This window comes from Ochotona princeps, chromosome X (genome assembly GCF_030435755.1).
Source record: "Ochotona princeps isolate mOchPri1 chromosome X, mOchPri1.hap1, whole genome shotgun sequence".
Lineage (NCBI taxonomy): Eukaryota > Metazoa > Chordata > Mammalia > Lagomorpha > Ochotonidae > Ochotona > Ochotona princeps.
In genome coordinates, this window is record NC_080865.1 from 18,214,512 (window position 1) to 18,218,875 (window position 4,364).

The 4,364-nt window shown below is 38.9% G+C and overlaps 1 non-coding gene across 1 annotated transcript; it reads left to right on the forward strand.

Annotated features, from left to right (window-relative positions):
* The first annotated feature begins 3,545 nt into the window (after positions 1–3,545).
* Positions 3,546–3,738, forward strand: LOC118760580 (U2 spliceosomal RNA). The gene has a single exon (XR_004996862.2). It is a non-coding gene; the product is annotated as a U2 spliceosomal RNA (small nuclear RNA).
* Positions 3,739–4,364: the final 626 nt, after the last annotated feature.

Consider the following 4,364-nt stretch of genomic DNA (forward strand, 5'->3'; position numbering starts at 1 on the left):
TTCTGATATAACTCCTTTCTAATTGCCTGTTAAAGCAGCAGAGGCTGGCCCAAAACCTTGGGCCCCTGCACCCATGTGGGAGATTCAAAAGAAGCTCCTGGCTCCCAACTTTGGACCAGCCAAGCCCTGACTGTTATGTCCATTTGGATTGTGAACCAGAGGATGGAAAATATCTCTTTATCTCCCTACCAAACCCCTGAAACTCTGACTTTCAAGTAAAATAAATGAAAAATAAATAAATAAATAAATAAATAAATAAATAAATAAATAAATAAATAAAGGAAGAAGTGGAGTACCTGGGATGTAAATTGGTGCTTATCTGGGTTGCTGGCATTGCAGACTGTTGCTTAATGTGATGCACCACAATGTTGACTTTGGAACAATTTTTCATATGTTTACTTACCATCTGTATATCTTTTTTGATGAGATGTCTGTTTTGTGTATTCTTTTGCTATTCACACTAATCATAATCTCCTGTGTAGATATTAAAACATCCAACTATTTCTTCAACAGCAGTCTTTCGTTTATTTTTTTTTAAGATTTTCTATTTGTATTTGAAAGGCAGATTTTGCAAAGAGAAGCAAAGAGAAGGAAAGATCTTTCATGTGCTGACTCACTCCCAAAATGGCTTCAACAGCTGGAGTCAAGCTGATCAGAAGCTAGGAGCCTCTTTCGGGTCTCCCACATGGGTATAGGGTCCAAAGGACTTGGGTCATCCTTCACTGCTTTCTCAGGTCACAAGCAGTGGATCAGATGTGCAGTAGCTAGGACACAACCTGGTCTCCATATGGGATTCTGGTGCTTGAAGGTGGAGGATTAGCCACTTGTGTCATAGCCCTGGCCCCTAAATAGCAATCTTAAGATATCTGTCAAATTTTCAAAATACTTAGAAAGGTCATGTTTCTTACATTTAAGAAAACCTGTTATTTAAAGTAAAAAAAATTGTAATCGTGGAAACACAAAATGGAGACAAGAGTATGTTTATGGTGTCATTAAAAGTACTATAAAAAGACTTGTTGTTCATAAAGTCAAAGAGAGAATATGAGACGATGTTACAGAAAGAAATTTTCTTGAAAATGGTCACTAGAACTAAATTTAGGGAACAGCAGACGTCCAGTGAAGTAAAAATATTTTTTAATTTCTTTTTCAGAAAATTCATCAGATAGGCAATTTCTTAGAGGCTGGATATTAATAGAAAACTTCTTGAGCAAAGTGAGGAGAAATACCAAGAGAAGAGATTTTAGCTAGTGTTGATGGGTTTTAAAAGCATGAAAGCTTTCAAGGGAAGTAGCAGCTTCAAAATGTCATCTGTTAATTGGTTTCCAGAAATGCAATCAATACGGTTGCCCAAGTCTTCCTTCTAACTTAATTAGGAAGAAATAAATGTGGAAAATAAAAACTTATGCAGAAAGTTTTTAATTAAAAAGATCTAGAGGGCCTGGTGGCTAAAGCCTTCTTCTTGCACGCGCCTGGATCCCATATGGGCGCCGGTGCTAATCCCAGCGGCCCCCCTTTCCATTCAGCTCCCTGCTTGTGGAATAGGAAAGCAATAAAGGACAGCCCATAGCCTTGCGACCCCACACCCATGTGGGAGACCCAGAGAAGGTTCCTGGCTCCTGGCTTTGGATTGGCTCAGCTGCAGCCATTGCGGCCACTTTGGGAGTGAGCCATCAGATGGAAAATCTTCCTCTCTGTCACTTCTCTCTGTATATTCAACTTTCCAATGAAAATAATATAAATCTTAAAAAAAAAGATGTAGAAACATTTTAGGTGAGATTATTGCTGATTTTTTATTATTTTTTATTTTATTTGGAAGTCAGATAAAGAGAAATGTTTTATTCATTGGTTTACTTCCCAAATGCCTATAACAGCCAGAGCTGTGCCAGGCCAAAGCCAGCAGCCCAGGTGTCAGTCCGGGTCTTCCACATTGACAGCAAGGGCCTAAATACTTGAGGAATTCTTATGGCCTGTCTTCCTGGGTATGCATCAGCAAGAAGCTGTGTAAGTGGTGGAGAAGCCAGATCTCAAATCAGGCCTTCAGAAACAGAATGCAGACAGCCCAACAGTACTTTCATCACTATTCCAAATGTCCAGCAACCAGAAATCAATTATCTAGTTCTAAATGGGGATCATTTACTTTTGAGTCTTTGGATTGGGATTATTATTAATAATTATTGTAATGACATTTGTGCTTCTGTTCATCATTTCAAAGTAAAAATGCTCACTTACTAAAAGATAAATGGTAGAACTATGGATGGTTGTTCATTTCCTTTTTGTATTTTCCACATTTGACATATATAAGTCCAAATAAAATGTGAAATACATCTGTGATCTTTGCATATCATGTTTTAGCTGGGTATAACTTTTAAAGCTTCATAATATTTTATTGAGATGGAGAATTTTATCCATTCCCCTTAAAAAGCTCAAAAACTTAAGATAAAATGGTTATTTGAGCCTAGCGGCTGAAGTCCTCACCTTGTATGCACCATGATCCCATATGGGCTCTGGTTCTAAATGCAGCGGCCCTGCTTCCCATCCAGCTCCCTGCTTGTGGCCTGGGAAAGCAGTCAAGGATGGCCCTAAGCCTTGGGATCCTGAACTTGCGTGGGAGACCCGGGAGAAGCTCCTGGATCCTGGCTTCAGATTAGCGCAGCTCTGGCCGTTGGGGTCACTTGGGGAGTGAATCATTGGAGGGAAGATCTTCCTCTCTGTGTCTCCTCCTCTCTGAATTATCTGAGTTTCCAATAAAAATAAACAAATCTAAAAAAAAAAAAAAAACCAGGGATTTTTCTTCTCATGTTTGCATGTACAAAGTGCAGTATGAATGAAGCAGTGCATATTTATGACAACAGACAGAATGTCCTGAGAATTGCTGGCCAAGTACAGACTTAGGTGTTGTTTTCTCCACCTTTTCTGCTAATGACCCTTTCAAGGACTCTGCTTGCATCTTCCCTTTCACTGTTGAATCTTAGTTCCCTCTATTGTGTAAGCAGTGTACTCAGAGATATGACACTTATGTCTCTTAGCTTAAGCCAAAGAAGATGGCACTTAGCACAAAGTTTATAATTAATTTTAAAGAGAGCACAGGATTATTTTGTCTTGTAAAATAAATGTGTATAAAAAAGATGGAAGCAATGATTGATAGGAAATGTATATAGGAATGTTCTGTTGATTCTTAGGTACAGAACAAATCATATCCTATGTATTGGGAGAAAATAAGAAAACAACGATTACTGTTTCCCAACATTTGCGGTGACGGAGCTCAGCTGGGTGACTGGGCTCAGTTTGAAATCTCTCAGAGAGTTGCTTAGGCATGTGTCTCTAAGGGCTTCCTCACTTACATGTCTGACAGCTGCTACCACATTTTTTCCTGGGACTTCAACTGAGACTTTTGGTCTGGACACTTACACACAACCTCTCCAGTTGACCAAGGATTCTTCTCAGGATAACAGCTTGCTTCTAAAGTGAGGTAAAACGATCCAAGAGGGAATATTAGGCAGAAATTGTGTTACATCTCCAGATCTAATTTCAGAAATCCTACTGCATCAACTGTTTGGCCTTTTGACGAAGATCAAATGTATTGTCTGTCCTTGTCAGTTTAGTATCTGATATACATTGCTTCCGAGGATGATACATTAAATGGAATTTTGAAATAGGAGATGGAATAAGTGCTTGCTCCATCTACCTATCATATGCATCGCTTCACTTTGACCTCTGCTGTTTTCCAGTATAGTATCTCATAAGAGCAAGTAACAAAAGTTGGCCCACCATATCACCATATATAGTATATAAAGCAATGTCAAAGAATTTATGGACATGTTATAAAACTACCAAAAAGAGAACCATGAGGATTAATGGATTTGAATTTGTAAAACAGTCAGTCCTTTGTTTCCAGTTCTGGTTGAATATTATTCCATGTGATGTGAGCTCTTGCATAGTGCACAGAAAATTTGTTATTCCTGAGAAACTTCTTTCCTACAAAAGTCCAAGTTATTTTTATTAATATTTTATGATGCAGTTCCCTCCCCTCCACTGATTCCCCCATATTATTACAGTAGTATAGTCCTTCAGAAACAGTTCTAAGTCTATCATTCTGCTCTTTTAAACAGTAGTGAATCTCCTTTTGTGATGGAGTTCTATGCATTGCATTAACAAAAGCTAACTGTTCTCACAAAGTTTCTTTGGGGATCCCTGCAACTGAACTGCTGATCTCAGAACCCCAATCATGAAGAGAAATACTGGTTCCATGGTCTGACCATGGAGTGCCTGTGTCAAAGCAGAGCCTCTGCAGAAGGAGCAGTGGACAGCATATCCCAATGCACATGGAGGATATGGCTGTCCATCAAAACCTGCAGAGGACACCT